This window comes from Balaenoptera ricei, chromosome 17, assembly GCF_028023285.1.
Source record: "Balaenoptera ricei isolate mBalRic1 chromosome 17, mBalRic1.hap2, whole genome shotgun sequence".
NCBI classification, from domain to species: domain Eukaryota; kingdom Metazoa; phylum Chordata; class Mammalia; order Artiodactyla; family Balaenopteridae; genus Balaenoptera; species Balaenoptera ricei.
In genome coordinates, this window is record NC_082655.1 from 45049992 (window position 1) to 45073164 (window position 23173).

Here is a 23173-nt window from a genome sequence, read left to right on the forward strand (position 1 = left end):
TTCAGTTTCAGAATAGTTTCTTGCTCAAGGATACCCAATTTTCTTACCCAATTATGTCATTTTTTAATACAGGAAACATGCATGACTTGGTTAGGAATTACTTGACTTCAAAGATAAATCCACTGAAACAATGTTGAGAAGGAATGAAAGTATGTTGCAAAGATATAAGAGGCAGACATTTGACCCAGCATATAGAAAGTAATCAGCAACTAAGCTAGTTACTCTTTCTGTTATTTTCTCTCCTGGTGTCCCATGATCCCCTGTCTCCTTCTGGATGTCTGCATCCACATTCTCTCTTTAGACTGACTTTCTCTCCTTTGCCATATACTTGGGACACAAAGGACAACCTTGTCTCTTTACTTGTCTTCCCAGCTTTAGCACTTTGGATCAACTGAAGAGTGTCTTTGTATACCAATTTCAAATTCCTATTCAAGAGACTATGATTGACTTAGTTTAGCAAATCAATTTGACTCTCCTGAATCAGATACTACCCTTTCTCTAATGTTTAGAGTCTGGGAAATTTTCCTAGGGCAGTATAATCCACAGAATCATTTCCACAAAAACACCTCAAAGGAAAATAACCATAGAGTTCCATTTCTTTCTTTGAACTTATTTTCTTTATATACAGTAACTTTTAGTTTATGTAAAGTTTTTCCTCTCTGCGTTTATACAAAGTAATATGTTCTAAGTGAAAAAGAAGATTAAGTTTTTAAAATAACTAAAGTCTGCTGAGTCAATGATAGCACATTACTATGAGCAAGTTTTTCTTCCTTGCTAAAATGAAGCATTTTGTTATTATCTACCACCTCATCATTTATCCTGTGAACATCTTTAATGATGAATTATAACAACACATATTTCAATTCAATGTATTTCTTATCTAGAGACTTTCCCTTTCAACTGTTTCTGTTAGTTTTAATTAATTGGCTTTTATTAATTAATTTTAAATCTTTGATCAAATAATTTTAAGCTCTTACATGATATCTGGCTCGTTGAAATCAGTCAAGTGGTCAAGGAGGAGTTTGAAAAAAATAATTATTCCAATGCATACAGGTTAGTTTCATAAATTATCGATATCTATCCTCTTATTATTAGATTTAGTAATTTTCTCTTTACCTAGTCTTATTCAACTCCAATTTAGCCTCCACACTTCATCCAGTGTTATTTTAAAACAATATATCTGCTTATGACATTCTTTCTCTCAAAAAAAAAAAAATCAGCTCTTTTGCTTATATGATAAAGCTCAATAACCTTCTTAGCCTGGCACCAAGACCCTTTAAAGACTATTCCCAAATTAATGTAACATTATCTCCTATTGTTCCTATTCCTTGAGTTTGTAATTCAGACAGTCTGTTATTTCCCAAATAGTTCATGTTATTTAATACTGCACCTGAAATAGCCCTCCTTCTAACCTAACTAATCTGGTGAACACCCTCCCCACCCACCTCTATGCCTTCACACCACCTCCCTTACTTTTAGAGCCTAGCTTAGATGTCAAATCTTTGAGCAGCGTTTCCTGATTCCCTCAGGGAGAATTATTCACCACCCAATTAAAGTGACAGTATCTTTGTATCATAATTAATTGGTTATATGACTGGAACTCCCACTCCCCCCAAATTATTCTTTGCCTTGAGGGCTATGACCTGACTGGAAGCATTTCATCTCCAGAATCTAGCACAGGGTTCACATGTGCTCAGTAAATATTAACCCAAATGTGGTTATAAATTGATGAATGAATAGAATAAACGAATGAATGAATCTACTACAAATTACTTAGTGTGCTTTGTCAAGTCATCTGTATTTTTTGGAGGGTTTTGATTTCTAATGAGTAAAGAGGTTATTTTTCTGTTTTTACTACTATTTCTGAAATATGGCCCTTGCTTATCGATATTTTCTAGTATAGTTATTAGGATAAGCTTTTCAAATTCTTTGTTAGTTTCCCAGTTAATTATTTGGTTTGTCATTTTGCCTTCCTTGCCATAGTTGAAAGGACACTGAGTTACTCTAGCCCAAATATTTTCCATAAAATAATGTTTGTATTCTGATGCTTAAAAATTCAGAAGTAGTCTCCTTTTAAAATTTTGCTTATTTAAAAAATTAATAGTCCTCAGACTTATTTTAATGTTTAACCCTAGGTTGATTTCTTGATTATTTAAATAATAAACAGTACTACTCACCACATTCTCAAAATCATCAAGAAAATGTGTACATGAAAATTTATCTTATATGTCTTCATTTTAGTCTATTCTCAAACATCTTGGGGTGTTGTAAGTTCGTGGCCTTTCCAATGCTTCAAGTCACAATATAGTTGAGTATTAATGTCAATCACACAGCAAGCTGGATAATTTTGCAATGTGTACATGTCATCATGTTGACCCAGTGACATAATTAGTTCATTCATTCAGTAGGTGACCATTGTTTCATATAGTGATATTTCAAAATATTATCTCAAAGTCATCCACAATATCTCTGATTAGAATCAAGAATAAATATGGAACATTTCTAATCCAAAATATATTTCATCAGTTTACAACTCCTTTTTATTCAGCTTCTAATTTTCATAGGGATCTGCTAATCTTGACTAATTGAAATTTTAATATTTCAATATTAAATATTCCTTCAATATCAAGGAGTTATTCATATAATCTCTTCCTGCTCTAACTAAATTTCTGTGCCAGAATTTTAATGACAAAAATTATGCACCATTCCCCATTCTGGAGAGCATAAGCAAAGATTGTTGGTTATAAGTGGTTAATCCTGACATCAGACACTTTACATGTTAGTTGGGAAAATTGAATGCCACCAAATAACCATGATATCCTTTTAAGGGAAGATAAAACAATGGTACATGAAACCATGGAGAAGGAAAAGAGTTCTTCTAGTTCTGAGAAATAGTCTTCTTGGCATAGGTAGCAAACAGGAACTACATTTAATAAACACGTGTACTGTGCCCGCCATGGAAAGAACACTCTACATAAATCAATGTATTCATTCTTCACAATAATTCTGTGAGGTAAGGATTATTCAGAGAGGTTAAACAATTCATTCTAGATCACACAATCTAGAAGTTAGAACTGTATTTGAACACACATCCATAGGATTCCCAACTTCCAAAGCCATGGAGGACAAAGAAGGGACAGGATTTCAACTAGCAGAGATAGCAGTGGTGGAGAAAAGATGCTTACATGTTCACATCTGTTCCTAATTACTTGGAGGCTTTACTCTCCCTTGACTTTCTTGAAAGCAGAATGGCATAGAAATTAAGAGCATAAATCTTGGAGTCATATCAGCTGAGCTCAAGCCTTGGTTATGCTACAGAATAATATTTGAATTGAGGCAAGTTACTTAAGTGTTCTGAGCCTCAAGTTCCACATGGGTTAAATGGAAGTAGAGTTGTGATGAAGATCAAATAAAATGTTAGCACAGTGCTTGAGTAGTAGTATTTGCTCAGTAAGAGGTTATTACTTGTATTATTATTATTCTATAGGCATAGGCTTAAAATTTTTAAGTATAGTGATCAGAGTTGCATGACCATGGTTGAACCTTGATTTCTTCTAAACTGTTTTTTGTCAATAAGCTATATACTCAGAGCACACCAACTCATTGAAATCTAGTGTCACTTATATTTATAATTGACTTACAAGAAACAGTTGCCTCAGTGGGATTCTCTTCTCTCCTGAATGTAGAAAATAGAAAATCAAATGACAGAAGCCTAGAAAACCTGTTTAATACCATTTGTCACTTGAGTCCTCTGGCTACACGTCATCTGATCACAGGTTAACACAAAACAGAGGAAATGACCATAGAATATATTTTCCAATTTACTGAGAAATAATTGGCAAGTATAATTGTATATACTTTAAAGTGTAAAATATGATGATGTATTAATATACACATACATTTGTGGAATGATTACCAAGTTCAAAATAAATAACACATCACATAGTTAACTTTGTGCGTGTGTGTGTGTTGAGAACACTTAAGATCTACTCTCGGCAACTTTCAAACTTTATTAATTATAGTCACCATGCTGTATATTAGATCCTCAGAACTTATTATTCTTATAACTGACATTTTACAGTCTTTGACCTATATCTTTCTATTTTCCTTTCCTCTCAGCTCCTGGAAACCACCATTCTATTCTCTGTTTCTATAATTAGCTTGTTTTTTCTTTTTTAATATTACACATATAAATGATATCATACAGCATTTGTTTTTCTCTGTCTGGCTTAGTTTAACGTCCTCCAAGTTCATCCATGCCCTCCAAGCTCATCTATGACCTCCAAGCATGATATCCTCCAAGTTTATCCATGTTGTCACAAATGTCAGGACTTCATTTTTTATGGCTGAATAATATTCCATTGTATGTGTATATATGTATGTATGTGTATAGATATATATCTTCATTTTGTGTGTGTGTGTGTGTGTGTATCCATTCTTTATCCATTCATCTGTTGACAGACCTTTAAGTTGTTTCCATATTTTGGCTACTGTGAATAATGCAGTGAACACAGTTCAATACTCTGCTCAATGCTCTGTAATAATTCAAACGGGAAAAAATTTTAAAAATAATAGATACATGTATATGTATAACTGAATCACTTTTCTGTACACCTGAAACTAACACAACATTATTAATCAACTATACTCCAATATAAAATAAAAATTAAGAAAAAATGTTGCAATGAACACAGAGTATGTTTTTGAAGAGCATTAAGCACACAGGCTCTTGTGTCATAAAGGAAGAAAAAAAGGCAAAAATCTACACTTGACAGACTGCATCTATATCCCTGTGTTTATATGCAGAGATGCATAAGATTAAAAAATCAAAATGTGGCCAAAGAGTTTTTCATAGAGGATACATTTGAAGTGAATCAGTATATATGTCTTTGGTTTTTTGCACATTAAGGCCAACTTAATTTTTAGTGCAGTTAAATTGCCAAATTATTTTTACTGCATAAATTGCAAGTTTTTCCTTTCCTTTTTTTGCCTGTAAAACTTAGAGAAAGAAACATGTAACCCAATGTCATAGCTTAAACCCTCATAATATCCTGAGTTAATGCCAGTAGCGTAAAGAACTCAATGCACTCTCAGACATTTAGCTCTCTAAATGTGTGTTTGTGTGTGTGTATACATATTCAGGATATTCTCAAATTGACTTTTTGGACAGTGCAAGCTTCTAATCAAGATTGTGAAACAACTTTAACTGAGGCTGCCCTTCCAGGCATTTTGCCTTAACTACCCACTTCCTATATAAATCAAGCCTTCTGCCTGTCATTTTTTCTAGGCCCTGCTGTGAATCCAAACCAGGTGACTATGTGGATATGTTGGAGAGCAAAGTGACATAACACACCTGAGCTTCCATTTTGCTCAGGACAGTGATTATTAATATGAGAAATCCGGAGTGATGTGAAATGGCCAGAGTTTCAACAAAATTTATTGTTTACAGCTTTGGGGTTCCCTGGCCTTTGCCAGCTGTTCCATACCTGGACATGGGGAACAGAAATATCCCTCTTCAATTTATCTTTCCTGGACTTGTTTCTTATGGGATTCAGATGCCAGGTGACAGGGCTGGGAAGCAGCATTGAGAGTTTCCAGCTGCCCAGCTCTGAATTCCCCAAGAGAGCCCTTGTTCTGACTCTGGTGCAGATACCAGCTTTTAACAGTGTGTAAGCTTTAAGTCTGGGGGGAAAGATAACTTATACAAAACTCTTTATTTTTTTAGTGTGTGATCTTTAGTCTAACCTGGGACAGATTGATTAAGTGAGCAGGAGACTGAAGTGTCCTGAAAGGTTCAAGAGCTTTGTCTTCCATGGGACGTGAGTGCAGCAAGCAGTTCCTTTTTGAAGGTCTTTTGTTGGATTTCTGGAACTCCAGAGAAGTTTCCTGTGCCCTGAAATTCTGTGAGCTACACGAAGGTAATAATCATTATATTCCCCAAATCATTATACTGACTGGCACATAGTAGGCACTAAGAAAATGTTGTCTATCAAATGAATGAAAAAAATAAATGAACACAGTATCACCCTTCTGAGTTCTAAGAGGCACCCTATGTACTTTGGTGGTTAAGAGCACAATCCTTGGAGGGAAAAGATCCAGCTTCTAATCATAGTTCTGCCAATTTTAAGGATGGGACCTAAGGTAAATCCCTCAAAGTCTCCAAGTTTCAATCTCTTCTTCTGTTAAATGAGGATAATAATAATAACTGTCTCATATAACTGTTTTGAGGATTAGGTGAGACAATGTATGTATAGCAAGGTAGGTTTCATTTCCCTTCCTACCTGATGCCTGACATTTACCTATGCTAAAACAAATCAGAGTAGCTAAAGAGACCCCTTATTCATAATAAGATACAGGAGATATGCTATTTGAAAGTTAATCTTGGCAGCATTAAAGGTCTCATTTTCTTTTACAAAATAAACTGGTGACCAGCCTATGTTGAGGGTCTGCGTTCTCCTTTCTTCCACTCTCAGGATCTGGAAACTCACACAGAAGGAAAGTTCACAGAAATGAACGACAATAGTATTTAGGGTCCCCAAGACAATCCATTTTAGGAGTCCTTCAAGCAATAACTATATGGTTAAGATTCTTCATTTGGTTACAAGACTGTAACCTAATTTAAAAAAATACATTAAAACAACTTTAAAGGACAACCATGAAGTTTCTTTATAATGCAGAAATAATGCAATGTCAGAAATAAATAAGACTTAACTTTTTGAAATGCCATTATAAAGAATTGGAAGACTGCCCTGATGCTTGGCTACTCTTGCAAAAAATGTGGACTTTGCTCAGGTAGACCTACAAAGGAAAGAACCCATGGCAGATGAGGTGACAGAACACACATTTCAGTCTTTGTTCTTGCTCTTATACTTGCTGGTACCTGCTGGAAGAATTTTGTACCTCCTCTTTCTGGAGGAGTTGGATACAGCCCCTCCCAGAGACACACAGGGACTGGGATAATGTGCACTCACCTCCTCCAGTATCAATGGTCCTCCTGAAAACCTTCACTCTTCCTTGGGGTATGAATCTTCTCCTTCTCTACCTTCCAAATCTAAGGAAGGTGGTAGATAGCATTCAGGCTAGCATTTGTTTTACTCTTTTTTATGGGTTGTATTCTCTAAGAAAAAACCCATATGCTTAGAATATATCCAGTTCTCAATTCCACCATCAGAACTAGGAAGTCAATTTTCAACCAGCCTATTACAATGACTGATAACTTGTACAGGAAGCTGAATTTAAGAAGACATGATGCATATATATCTATAACTGAATCACTTTGCTATACACCTTAAACTAACACAACATTGTTAATCAACTATACTCCAATGTAAAATAAAAAGTAAAATAAAAGATGATACCGGAAACTCAGCATATATTAGAAAATGACCCACTCTCCCTCCTGCCCAACTGACAGGAAACTAGCTTCTTCATGGTTCCCATGTCACTTACTCACTCTGTATGTCACCAACTAACAGGGGTATCCTATTGATGGTTGATTCACACCTTGTGCTGGCCTTAGTATCTCTATCACCATTGGGACTTCTCTAATGGCACCAATCTCCTACATTCCCAGCTTCTGAAGCTGTTTGGAATTCAGTTTATATGAGAGGTACCACTTCCTCTCCACTTATCGGCAATGGTAGCTTAATTACATTAGTTTCTCAAAAGAAGCAGAAATTTTAAATGACAACTCTAAGTATGAGAGAATCTATGGAAGAGAACTTTAAGAAAACATATGTGAATATCTCCCTTCTTTGGGGACATTGAGATACAAAAAGTAGTGAACAAAACTCTCATTCTCCTTCTGGATATCTCATTCTGGATATGATCCAGCATTTCAGAAATATTCACACTAATGAGTTTTTGTGATACAGTGACAAATAGAAAATAACTGGAATGCCAAGATAGCCAACCCAGGGTGTCCAACAAGTCAGTATATTGTGTTATAATTGTAACAGACACACACATACACACGTTATTTTTGTTGAATAAATCTCTTTATAGTCAAAAAAAAAAAAAAAGAAGAAGAAGAAGAAGAAGAAGACATGATTCCCACTGGCATGTGGAGGGAGAAAGGAGAGAAGAATGTAGTAAAGCAGACCAATAGGCTTGAATGAGAAGAAAGAGATGGTCTAAGGCAAGGGTTCTGCACTGGCAAAGAGAATGTGTCAGGATAAAGTCCATCCTGGACTTTTTATGCCACTGTGTATTCTATATCGTTGTAATATTCCACTCAAACTCCTGAAAAGCTGACATTTTGTATAATATTTCTTCATTTCTTCTTCCTCTGTGTTCTCTTTTTCTTCTTCTCTCTCTCCCTCTCTCTAAACATATGTACACACAAACACAGACACCAAACACAACCATATACAAAAATAGTGACTATTTTCACAGGAAACTTTGAATTCTCAGACAGTGCACTTTGCTAGGACTAACTTGCTTCCTGGCTAAGCAAGGGGATGCTTGATGCAAGCTAAGTTCACTAATGAACAACTTTTAGGGACATCTCAGCCAGCTGGAAAGATTTTGTCCTCATAATTGTTTTTAAGCAACACTGCTTCCTATTGGCAATGCAATTACTCCCTGTTGAAACATGTGGGAAAAAAAATCATACATCAAGTCAGTTGCATTCAGGGCACTGCTTCTCCTTACCTCAACTGTGAATACATAGCCTATAGAGGTATCACAGAGAGAGGTTGTGGGAGGTGACCTGGAGTCTTCTCGATATAGTCAGTTGTCAATTTTTTTTTAATCTAGTGAAAGATGATTTAGACAGGTTATCAATAATACATTTGCTTCTGTGGCATTGGAACAGCACATTTTGTGCCGCTTTACTACGGAGATGTTGATACCCGACTAAAATTTATCTCCTCTTCTAGATAAAGCATGAAGTTATCTATCTCCCTTCCACTAATGAAATCAATATTTAAAACTCAGTATGTCTTTTTCATTTTTTTTGCATTACCATGTTTGCATTTTAACAGGAGCTTCCTGGTGATACAATGATTTTTTTCTGAAGCAAGATGAAAATCTGTAAGAATACAGACAGGTCGTTTGGATATCTCAAATTGTAGAGGAAATGCTGTGAGTTCACCCTCAGTGCATAGGTTTAACTTTATCATCCTCTTCTTTTCCTTCCCTTTAGGTAATGGTGAGGCTAGAGACAGATAATTAACCAACCATGTCCGAAAACATTTTCTAATTCAAATTAAAACAAGGGCAAAATTATCTCTATATTTTATTAATTCATTGAATTAGTAATGAAATAGGCTTGATTTAGACTTATGCAAACTGCTTTCCCACGGAATACCTCTTTCAGAACTCTGTAAGCTTCTTAGTTATTCAAAGCTTGGTTTAAGAAAAGATACATCTTCTGGGGAGAGGGGCTGCAGTCCCTGAACTGAGAATTGGACGCTGAGTATGTCAAAGCTCAATCTCAGTGTGGTTTAGTAAGATCATTCAGAAAGACAAACTGAGTGATAGAACCCATTATCCTAACAAAATGAGTCTCGGATTAAAAGATGTTTTTTTCCCTTGTCCCCACTTTAAAAATAACTTTCAGATTGAAAATTTGTACTCACCCAAAGTAAAACTAAATGTGCTATATATTCCTTTATGAAATGAAAAGGTCAAGATGGAGTCATGGTAATGAAAGGCATCACAAATGCTTATAAGCAGAGAGGTTACCATGTTTCCTGAGAAAACATTTGACTAGGAGCAAGAAGACCAGATTCTGCATACCCCCTTTATGATTAGACATTTTTCTGGTACAACGATAGAAATCCCTTCTCTACTAACTACATGGGGTGAGAAGTCCCATGAAGTCTGGGTTCATGTCTATATTTTCTCACCTTGTTATTTCATCCTTCAGTACTGTGCCTATACAGATTAGTTGCTCAATGGATGTTTACTGAATGAATAAATAAATCAAAGTAGATACCTGCATAAAGATCAAGCTTCCTTTCCCCCATCTTTGCTTCTGAGATGTCAGTCTGGAATAGTCTTTTCCTGCCTAAAGTCATACTCAGTTTCAGTTCTCTATGGCTTTGCTCCAGCTATTTTTCTTGTAAAAATATACTTTCTTCCTCTCTGTGAAGCAAAATACTAGTTATCCCCCATAATCTGAGTCAAGTTTCAATTCTTCCATGGAGGTGCACCCTCCCAACTCTATTAGTCAACTATGATCTCTTTTACTTATATATTTACTGCAGTTTTAATTAGAGGAACATGTTATTTACATTTATTTTAATTTTTTCTAACCCAAATAGGTTGGAAGTTTCTAGTGGCCATATCCTGTTTTTTATTTGTTTGTTTTGCTTTTGTTAATCCTCATCACTATACATAGCACCTTGAAGATGATAGAACTTTTTTATGTGAACCAGATATTTGCTCATTTTTATTTCTGAATAATAGTCCATGTTATAGTTGTACTACAATTTTTTAACTATTCATCAGTTGCCAGATATTTCGATTGTTCCATTTTCAGCAATTATGAATAAAGCAACTATAAACATTTGTATATAGGTTTTTATATGAATATAAGTTTACACTTCACATGGGTAAATGCTGATCAGATAAAACCCTTGTATCCAGAATATATAAAGAACTCTGAAAACTAAATAACAGGGGGAAAAATGTAACCCAATTTTTTAAAAGGCAAAGTATTCAAACAGACACTTCACCAAACAATACACACAGATACCAAATAAGCCATGAAAAGAAACTCAACACCATAAGTTGTTAGAGAAATATAAATCAAAACCAAAATGATGTATCACTATGTACCTATTCAAATATTAAAATTCTTAAAAACTGACAATACCAATTGTTGATGAGGCTGCAGAACAACTCTGAAACATTGCTGATGGAAATGCAAAATGGTACAGTCATTTTGGAAAACAGTTTAGCTGTTTCTTATAAAGTTAAACATAAAACCTACCACAAGATCCAGTAATCTTGTGCTCAGGTATTTATGCAAGTGTTTTTTTTTTTTTTTTCCTTTTTTTTTACTTCAATTATATTTGATTTACAAAATTTCAGGTGTACAGCAAAGTAATTCAGATATATATATATATATATATATATATATATATATATATACACACACATATATATACTTTTTCAGATTATTTTCTATTATAGATTATTATGAGATTTTAAAAATAATTCCCAGTGCTATACAGTAGGTCCTTGTTGTTTATTTTATATATAGTAGTGTATATCTGTTAATTCAAAATTCCTAATTCATCCCTCACCCCCCTTTCCCCTTTGGTAACCATATTTGTTTTCTATGTCTGTGAGTCTATTTCTGTTTTGAAAATAAGTTCATGAGATTCCACATATAAGTGATATCATATGATATTTATCTTTACCTGTCTGACTTATGTCACTTAGTATGATAATCTCTATGTCCATCCATGTTGCTGCAAATGACATTATTTCATTCTTTTTTATGGTTGAGTAATATTCCATTGTGTGTGTGTGTGTGTGTATATATATATATATATATATATATATATATATATATATATATATATCACACCTTTATTTATTCATCTGTCTGATGGACATCGGTTGCTTCCATATCTTGACTATTATAAATAGTGCTGCAATGAACATTGGGGTGCATGTATCTTTTCAAATTATGGTTTTCCCCAGATATATGCCTGGGAGTGGTATTGCAGGATCATATGGTAGCTCTATTTTCAGTTTTTTAAGGAACCTCCATACTGTTTTCCATAGTAGCTGTATCAATCTACATTCCTACCAACAGTGTAGGAGGGTTCCCTTTTCTCCACACCCTCTTCAGCATTTATTATTTCTAGACTTTTTGATGATGGCCATTCTGACCGATGTGAGGTAATACCTCATTGTAGTTTTGATTTACATTTCTTTAATAATTAGTGATGTTAAGCATCCTTTCATATGCCCATTTGACATCTGTATGACTTCTTTGGGGGAAATGTTTATTCAGGTCTTCTGTCCTTTTTTTGATTGGGTTATTTATTTTTTTGATATTGAGCTGTATAAGATGTTTGTATATTTTGGAAATTAAGCCCTTGTCAGTTGCATCATTTGCAAATACTTTCTCCTATTCCGTAGATTGTCTTTTAGTTTTGTTTATGGTTTCCTTTGCTGTGTAAAAGCTTTTCAGTTTAATTAGGTCCCATTTGTTTATTTTTACTTTTGTTTCCATTATTCTAGGAGATGGATCCAAAAATTATTGCTGTGATTTATGTCAAAGAGTGTTATGCTTATGTTTTCTTCTAGGAGTTTTATAGTATCTGGTCTTACATTTAATCCATTTCAAGTTTTTTTTTTTGTATATGGTGTTAGAGAATGCTCTATTTCATTATTTTACATGTAGCTGTCCAGTTTTCCCAGCACCACTTATTGAAGAGACTATCTTTTCTCCATTGTATATTCTTGTCTTCTTTGTTGTATGTTAATTGTTCATAAGTGTGTGGGTTTATTTCTGGGCTTTCTATCCTGTTCCATTGAGCTTTGTGTCTGTTTTTGTGACAGTACCATAGTGTTTTTTTGTTTGTTTGTTTGTTTGTTTGTTTTAATTTTATAGCTACTTTATTTATTTATTTATTTATTTTTGGCTGTGTTGGGTCTTCGGTTCGTGCGAGGGCCTTCTCTAGTTGCGGCAAGCGGGGGCCACTCTTCATCGCAGTGCACGGGCCTTTCACTATCGCGGCCCCTCCCGTTGCGGGGCACAGGCTCCAGACGCGCAAGCTCAGTAGTTGTGGCTCACGGGCCCAGCTGCTCCGTGGCATGTGGGATCTTCCCAGACCAGGGCTCGAACCCGTGTTTCCTGCATTAGCAGGCAGATTCTCAACCACTGCACCACCAGGGAAGCCCCTACCATAGTGTTTTGATACAGTAGTTTTGTGGTATAGTCTGAAGTCAGGGAATGTGATTCCTCCAGATATAACACATTTTAAGTTCTTGAATAATAAGCTTTTGTTGATTAGTCTTTGATATATTTTCCATTTAGAAAACTTTATTTATTCATTAATATGTTCATCTGTTTATTCTTCTAAAATACAAACACAATAAAAGTTGTGACTTTGTCTTATTGTATCTTCAGGATCTAGAAAAATGTTTGATACATTAGTAGGTGCTCAATTACTGAATACTGATCAAATTAATTATTGAGAATTTCAACATGGTCCCAATTCCTAAGAGTTTACTGTGCAGTGGGAGATACAGACAAGTAAGTATGCACTTAACATATAATATGTTGAGTGCTACCACAAAGGAAGTGGTGGGACTATGGGGGAATATTTTAATGAACCCTAAATAAGGGGAGGCAGGCATCAGGGAAAGCTGAAAGTAGAGACACAATTACTGTCCTGAGATCTGAATAAACACAAAGAATTACACAAAGGGGAAAGGCCATAAGAAAAACATCCTGGGCAGAAAAGACAGAACATGAAAGGCAAGAGATCATGGTGCATTTGAGGAACTAAAAGTAGCTCATCATGGCTGAAATATAGACTAAGTTGAAGGATAGTGGTAGAAGCAATGAGAAATGAAGATGGTGGGTGCAAAGGGGCCAAATTATGAAGGGGCTTGTGAGATTTATTGGTAAATTCAAGCTTCGTCTTGAGGGCAATAGAGAGGCACTGAATGGTTTTAAACATCTGAAATATAAGGCTGCCATTTCACTTTCCAGAAATACAGATACTGTAATTCTTTTGTTATTCCATATAAATATATTGTTATTCTGACATTTTGTATAACTGAAATTCCATATTGAAATTTAAACTCATTCTGTTTTCTGTGCAGATTTCCTTTATATCACTTTAAATAAGTGTATTAAATGCTACAACTCACTTATTGAGGATTATTTTGTTATTGAAGAGTTTCTTGATTTCTTTTAAGTTTTCCTATACAAGATACCCTGCTGTATTTTGGTCTCAAGTTGGACAAATAAGCAGGTTGTGTGAAAAGCATCCAACTTCTTTGTATTTCTCTCACTCCTAGTCTTCCTTTCCATCAGATTCTTCCCACTAAAGTCTAATCTGTCTATGAAGTTTATTTTTTAAATCTTTCCAACCTCTGTCTTCCACTACTTAGCTCTCAAGTGCTATCTTCTTGTGAATTCTTATGGATTCTCAGCAAGTTCCTCCCTATGAGTAACAACTAAAACAAGAAGGGTGTCCACCATGAGTGACTCCTTTCTTGTCTTTACTAAATTAAGAAAGAGATGGGTCAACACATTCTTAAAATAACTGAAGAAGCTGAAAACAGATAAAATATTTATCAAAACTAACCTCACCTTAGGAGGTTTATTTTACCTTTAAAAATATGCCTAGCCAACTTGCAATAGAATGTATGGTAATGAGGTTCTCTGATCTTATATGTCAGTCCATTCTAACATTCTCACCTTCCTGAATCTTCATACTTCTTTTTCAATGTTCTCAGGTGGTTCAGGTTGTTCCATCTTCCTAACTATAAGTCAACATTGAGTCTAAGCTTCAAAGAGCCAACTCAGCAGTGTAACAGGATCATTGCTAGGAATTCTTGGCAGGATGTCAGGACACTGGACTCCAACCAATGGATGAGTGCTCGCATGTCTATAAATTATTCCCTATCTAGCTTTATATTATACCTCTCAATCCAACATCCTCCAGATGCACGCCCATGTGTATTCTCCAGCTTTCCACTAATACATTTTAATAGGGCTTACAATTTCTTCAGTGTGTAAGTTATTTACTCCTGTAGTCAGGACATTTTTTTTCCTTTGTGGATACCCTGATTATCAGCCTGGAGGTAATGATGAGTAGTGAGGGTGGATTGTGAGAAGGATTAGCATCATTATGTGAGGCATCTGCATCTGGTGAGGTCTTTGCAGGTTCTCCTCTAGCAAAGGGAAGAAGACTGTTTCTTTTGGTCTATGGAAATCTAAGGTTTTAAGATTTTAAAGCTCATTGACCTAAATGTCCTTATTTTAGGTCTCAAGGTCCCACTCTTTCCCTGTCGTGACACTGGCTTTACCATAGGAGACCTGTTTTGGTTGTGCACTCAATCTCCTTTAAAGTTCATAATTAGATTCTGGGATGGCCTTTCAACAAAATTATTTCTACAGCTGCAAAAGATAAGTGTTTTCTTAAATGTTGTCATAGAATCTCTCTGGCTTTCACAGAGTGTCTTGAATTGATAGTTAGTTGACGTGAGAATGTCATTTTCTTTTTCAAGTCTTCAAAAGCAGGTAAAAAGGCAGCCAAGTCCAAAATCTTTTTAATTACCACAGCTACCATATGTTCAAGTGACCTACCTATTGAATAACCTGACACTGACCTGCAACTCAACTCAATCCACCTCTGTGAGATTCTTAGTACTTGAGGCACTAAGCGTTCCACTTCCACCCTGCCACTTATCACTGGGAAGATGTTCATTACTTCTGCCTGATGGTGAGTGATCCAGCCCCTAAATCCCATTCTGAGAGACTGCTTTTTTAGGACTACTTCTGGTACCAATAGTCCTAGCCTAGGTTCCCACTAAAATTACTGAAATAAAGGATTTTTTTATGTCATGGACTTTTGAGTACCTTATGAAGAGCTACATATATAACTGTTGAATTGGAGAAAAGATTTGCCAATAGCAGCTATATATTTGTGCATGACATTTCTGCCAGGAAGGCAACTTTCTACACATTGCCACTTAACCTGTATCTGATAAGGAAGCATGTGATACTGCTCTACCAAATAGATTTCCATAGTAGGAGTCAAACTAGAGAGCCTTCAGCCAGAATATGATCAAGTGACAGATTTTTAAGATGCTATATACCCCATAGTAGAACATAAGTTTAGCTGTTAGAATTGACACTGAGGACTGATTCTGGTATATGATCACTTGCGATATGAACATAGAAGTGAAGTAGCAGAATTTTTTTCAGTGTTATAACCTCACAGAAAAATGTTTAAATTTTTGGATAATTTACCCTTTTCTGATACAGTATTGGTGATGGTTTCTCATATTACATGACTGATAATAAACTCACAACAACAAAACAATAAAGCATGAGGTGAAGACTCTCTTTTACAGGAGCTATTTAGTGTCTAGTCTTATACTGTGTATCTATATATATATATCTATCTATATCTGGCTTCCTTTAATTTATTCAATGGGTATGATACTAGCTGGATGAGCAAAAGCCCATGGCTCATTCCATTAATTTGTCTTTCAAAAAGAGCAATATTTTACATCTCACCAAATATTAGATCCATTTGTTTCATTTCTTGGACCTTCCATCTATTGTTATATTCTTCCTTGAAAAACAAAGTTGGTTTTATAGTCCAATATTCTACATGCGGAACACCGGAGATTCCACTGCTATCTTTAAAAAAAAAAAAGGTTATCATTTTATAAAAAATTCAAGATAAGTAGTATTAAAAGTGTTAACATTTCTATTAACAAGGAGTGATTTTAAGTTTAGTTGTATGAACTTAATATATATGGCTTATTTCTTAATTCTTAGGACTTGCATTACAGATCTTTGCATGAAAGTAGGGTTGATAAAGATGGTCTCTTCACGTATCACTTAACAAAATCAAATAAGTGAAAAGGGAATTATATTTAACTCTATGTTTTTTACTTGCATCTTAATGATTTGAAACTACTTTTGGAAAAACTAAGTGCATGTGCCCTAATAAGAATTTTTTTTCTGGGCCGATAACATAGTTTACTTGTCATGAACTAGGAGCAGCCTAAATATGGTCCTATTATTTAATTATTATCAGAATGAATTACGTAAGCTAAAGAATTCCAAGACCCAAATCATTATTTTTGGCAGATGCACTCCTACATTTGATTGGCTTATGTCAAACAATTCCAATTGCGAGCCAAGTTTGTTAGTTAAGTGTTCATTTTACAGCTAATTTATTCCAGAGGATTCACCAGGAAGTTACATTGCTTACAATAACTTCTTTGGCTGGAATGTGCAGGTGATGATAACTGGTTTACACATTTTCTAAGTAAAATTACCAAAGATATACTCCAAAAGATAAAAATGTAGGGCCTCAGTGGCCCATTCTTTTTCAGGTTTTGGAGGAAACCCAGAAATAGTCTCTAAAGAAAGCCTTGCCATTTTTTGCAGATACTACTTTGGCGCATCTTGGTCTGGTATTTATTTAGACATGAATACTGATTTGATTCCTGAATCAAATAATTGATTACTGAGGCATATGAATCTGTTAGTAGGAAAGTAAACAATCTTTATTTCAGGTTTTTGTCAGAAAATATAATCTCAAACTTTCTGATACTCTTCTCTCCTGAAAAAATAAATTCAAAAAATAAAGTTAAAGGAATGACTCTGAATGTTATAATGTTGACTGTGGTTATCCTTAGATTTTAAGATTACAAATTGTAGTGTTTATTTGCTAGTTTCTTTTGGGTTGGGCTTTTTTCCTACTTGAGGTATGTCCCTTATGAAATACCACCCATACCTACTAATAAAGGGGTCTTGATTTTCTCTCTTCTTGCTCCTTGGTAACAATATGCTTAGTATGTGACTTGGAACCTACACATTTGAAGTGGGAACTAAATATAGAACAAGAGGCCCAATGTCTAAGGAACTGTTGGGATTCATCCTATAACTTACAGTACCAGAGTCTGTACTGTCTGCGGTGATGCATCAGCATCACCTGAAGCTTCTCAGAAGTGCAGACTCTGGCCTCACACTAGTCCTACTGAATTAGAACCTGGGGTAGAACAAGATCCCCAGATGATTTGGATGAACATTAAAATTTGAGAATCCCTTCCTCATTAGTGTCCTGCAGTGAGACAGCAGCATCTGGCCAGGCTATTTCAGCTATAGGTATTATTGTGTTTCCTTCTTCCCTGCCCTCTGGATTAACCCTTGTTCCTGCTCATTTTCAGCCTGGTCACATTGATTCTGTGAATTCTTGATATTCTTCCAATAATGTTTCTTTTTGCTTGAGATAGAGTCAGTTTCTATTACTTGCAATTCGGAAAGGTCCTAACTGATGCACAGGTTATTTTAATTATTTTAAGTGTCTCCAGCATTTCTAAATTTTCTGTGATGTCCATATACTACTTTTATAATCAGTGCAACAACAACAAAAAAACATTTTAAAGTGTATGCCGGTGTGAAACCAGAGAGCTGTGAATTTAGACCACATTGCTTTTGTCCTTAATATTTATATCATATATATTTTTAAAACTACATTGTGTTCTGTTGTTATGCCCTCTACCTACACTGAGGGGTAAATCAGAAGCATCTGTGTGACATTTACTATTGTTTTTGAAAGGATGTTTTTGAGGATACTATTCATAAATTTTATAGTATCCCTTTTCTGAGGATCCACTGGTACTGTGTAATCTTAATTTATGGTCAAAGTTTTACAAGCACTCTTCTGGCTTAAGTTGTAGTCCACCCAATTTTCTTGGCCTTACAATATGCATTCTAAGATTAAGTTTGTCCCTGGGCTTCATTTTACTATCCTGACACTTTTCTTTTTGTTCTAATTTTATATATGTATCTTGTTCCTGTTTCATCATAGGATGTAGTTAAATAATGGAAAAAATGAGTGTACTGAACAGCCAAAAACAACTATTAAACATTCTATCTCATACACTAGATCATCAGGGGATGAAAGCAACCACTTTTCCCAAGAAATTTCTCTCCCTGACAACTCTCTACCATCCAGTATTAATTGTCAAGGACTGAGGCAAACTGGCAAGAGACAGAGGCAGAAGCCTAAACAACAAAGCTGTGATCTAGGTAACGAGGACAGGGTCTGGGGGTGTGGAATGTGAGAGGGGAAAGCAAAGGGAGAGATGGGGAATGGAGAGCATCCTTTTGCTGAAATGTCCAGCTGTTCCTCCCTGTAGGGAAGATTGATGTTTGATACTGCCACCTGATGTCTCCCAGGATGCTCTGTAATATACATATTCAGGCCAAGGGCATATTCAAGAGGCTTAAAGAACTTCTATTTCCATTTCCAACCTATAAATGCTCACTGGATTTTTATGATTGCAAACCCCTGTTATGACCAGAACTCATTATGGTGATAAAGGCTACCCTCCCAGGGTACAATTTAACCCTTGCCTGCATTCTATCAACAAGCCCCTACCCTCCACTGATTAAAGATGCTTTCAGAATTCACATTACTCAGCTACAGCATCTCTAAACCTGCTTCTGGGTCATGACCCAATTCTAGAAGGCAGTAGTTAAGCCAGTCACCTCTGGTTCTACCTATCTGCTCTTTTGCTTTCAAACCAATAGCCATATGGAATGAATCAATAAAAAAAGAATCATTAACATTTACTGAATACTTTTCCTATGGCAAGCATTTAGCATGTATTAACTCATGTAATCCTCACAAAACTATAAGTAGGTGCTATGATGTTGCCTCTTCTTTTCAAACAAGGAACTGAGAAAGAGAGGCTAAGCAAATTGCCCAAGTTTTCATGATAGTGGTTAAATTGCTGGGACTGGAGCCCCAGAGTCTGTATGCTTCATCACTTTCCTGTGATCATGTCACTGCTGCACATTGTACAGATGACAACATGGGTTTACTCACCATCTGGGGCTTTGCTTATTGTTTACTATACTCCTTCCACTGGAATTCACCTGGAATTTGCTTATTGTTTACTACACTCCTTCCACTGGAATTCTTCCTTGTATCGTAACTATGGCTTTTACTCATAGCCCTTGCTTAGACCTCTTCATCTCCCCCAAGCAGAAGGCCAGCAAGGTCCTGCAAGAGCCACTGGCTATTCAAGGAGTTCTTAAAAACTCCCTTTAGCATGCCAAAGAGCAATATAAAGCATACAGCAACAGGCACCAGGTCTCAGGAGAGAAAATCTGACAGTGAGATACCATCTGTTTCTACTCCTATCTTATATGGACCATCTGCTCTTGCTCAAAATACTGCACAAATGCAACTTAGGGTCATTTAAGGTCAGAGGAATCATCAACCTTTCAACTGTGTCTATCCACACACCCACCTTGTCTCCTGCTGCCCATCATGCCTGGCTTATCAAAGCCCCACAATTCCCTGCCCAGGTCTGCATCCAGCCTTACCAACTAGATGGAAAATCTAATTGGAAAATATGGTACGGGGATTACTGGATTCCCATTAGTGTGAAGGCTGACTCCAGCAGCAGGGAAAATTGAAAACATGGAGCTGAAATTTTAGGCAAGGAAACATTCCTCCCACAGCATGAATATGGGGTCAAAACTTGGAATGCCTGGTCTTATCTTGCATAGGGAAGAGGCGCTAAAAGGAGGGGTTATGCTTATTCCACTCTTTGCTATATAAACTTCTCTCCCACTCATCATACTTTTGCTGACCCCAAAAAATTAGTCTCAAAATTTAACTAAAATTCAAAGCAATTACCAGGACTTCCTTTTCCCACAAATCCCCTTCTCTTCACCTGCTTGTTCCCAGCCTCTTTTCACTCACTACTTTCCTGCTGTATGATGTCAGATCTGCACTCCAATACAAGCACTGCTTCTGGCCCTGCCAAAATGTGGTACTGTCTCAGGTGGGTTCTTCAGAAGCACATCCTGAGATAGAGTTTATTAGGGGTCGACATCTGGAAAAAGAAAGGGAAGAAACAGGATTAGGCTGAAAGAGGCCCAACAAAGCCTTTGCCAGCTCAGAACTCTGAAGTGACTATTACCCATCAGAGTTGTCTCTTAATGGGCCAAAATGACAGATGTTGGGTCCTGTCCCACCCAGTCTGTAAATATGGGTTGCCCAGGGAAAGCTGTGACTTTGGATGAGGCAGCTCTCCATAACTGAGGTTAAAGGAGCTGATAACTGGAAGAAGTATGCTGACTGCCCTCTGTACATCTGGGCAGTAGATCCTTTCTAGAAAGGGGATCTGGGCAGTGTATCTTCATGTCTGCCAGTTACCCTTCCTGACACTCCTCTTCAGAATGGGACCATCAAGTCCCTGGTGGGGGATTCTTACTCAGCTTGTTGCTACAACTCCATCTCACACTATGCCCAGAGAAATCTCCATGCTGTTGTTCTTGGCCTAGAGAGTCCAATATTTGGGTAGGGCAGAGGTTCAAATCTGAATATGATGAACTCTTGCATAGTGAGTTCTATTCTGCCTTCAGTGATTCATTGCTATGAGCTATTAGAAGGGACTCTAGGGATTAGTTATAGTTTCCTATGCTTTTCATTTCTCTCATCTTTACTTAGGGATTTCTTCATACATACTTTCTTTAAAAATTCTGGGTTTTTCCCTTTTCTAAAGCCTTCCTTTAGTTCTATATCCTTAGATGGACCACTTTTTTAGTTCTGAGATGACTCTTTTATTTAAAACTGATTCAATGCATCTCAAATATTTTCACCAAAGAATTCCTGACTTTAGAGAAGGATACTGTGCACTCCTGGTGGTCCCAAAAAGATAGCTTACAGCTGCTTTCTCTAGGCATAGGTTTTCTTTGAAGTCTCTGTATTTTATCTTAAAAATTCATGTGAACTTTGTATTCTACTCTATAAACTATATATGCTAGTTTTAATATTAAAATGGTGTTTTAAATTACTAGTGAATAAATTTATTCAGGAGGATGTACCAATTTTTACATCATTCCTTGTACCTCCTGAAAGAATCTTGCATATATCAGCTTTAAATTCATAAAACTAGGAGGTCATACTTCTGTAGCTTGGTATAAATTTCTTATAGAATGTTAAGAATGAGAATTTAGAATATATTTTTAAGACCAGCTTACATGCACTGAATTGAGTTTTTACAATGCTCTATATTTTTATGTGCCTTCAAAGTGAAATTATTAATGAAAAATATCAACATATTTCTTCTAAGGGAATGGAGAGAATTTGTCATCAAATCAGAAATTAGATGCTCAGTTCAATTAAATATGAATAAATAATCTTGTCAGATTATACTATGTAATCTGGAAACATAATTTAAACACAATTCATTAAAAACATTTCTATGAGAACATAAGCACAGTACACCTTAGGGTTGGAGTCTTTGATGGCTTGGTTTAGGAATATAATTTGTAGATCCAGAATCTTCAGAAATATCAAGACTTTGGGCTCTGGAGAAACAAAAGGAAGTCATTTAGGCAATTTGCATTATATTTTCCCCCCGAATTTTTTTTTTTTTTTTGCAAGAATCAAGCAACATTCGTTCAACAACTATTGAGTACCTGCTATGTATCAGGCTCTCTGCTAAGTTCTGTGAAAGAGTGATGAATAAGGCAAACAGTCATTCTTCTAAGCAGCATATTTTGAAGAAGAGACAGGGAGATATAACTGAGAGTTTAAAGTGGTAATCTTTGGCAATAATTTAGAGTTCAGGTATTCTGAGATATTGATAAAATGCAGACCCATGTACTTTGACAATTACCCAGGTAGGAGAAAGGCTTAAAATCCTCTTGTAAACACTGAGAAGCTTTAATTGAGATATATGCTTAAATGGATGACCCCTCCAGACATGCATATAGATGATTCAAGGACATATCTAACGGCAGGTCCAAAACTGTTTTCCAAAAACTATACTGTGTATTTCAGTTAAGTAAATATTTAGTGTTCACTTATTGTGCAAGCACTCGGGAGGATACAAGGGATAAAATAATACTATGGATTTGATATCATTATTTGTATACTTCACTACCTACCCCGCCCACTATGAAAAGACTCTTCCCTAATAAGTGGTGCAATGGTGCTCAGATTTTAATGTCTGAACAATCTCTACCATTTTATGTGGTATTTCATTCATCCAATCATTTATTCAACAAATGATTTCTGAGGACCTGCTCTGTGTCATGCACTGTCTTAGGTTCTGGGTATATAGCTAAAAGCAAAATAAAACTCTGTCTCTTCCTTCTTTGAAGTTTACCATTTATAGAAAATTTTAAAAAATAGATGATATATATATATATATATATATATATATATAGAGAGAGAGAGAGAGAGAGAGAGAGAGATAATACATAGATAGAAAATGAAAATGGCTATAAAAAAGTAGTATATGTGTATAGAGAACAATAGGATTGACCTCTTTTGATAATATGTTCAGGGAAGGTCTTTCCAAGATGGGCATATTTAATCTGAGATCTAAAAGGAAAGGGAGCTAGCCCTGTAAAAAACCAGGGAAAAAGCATTCAAGGCCCAGGAAACAGCATGTGCATGTGTCCCTTAAAATGTTTGAA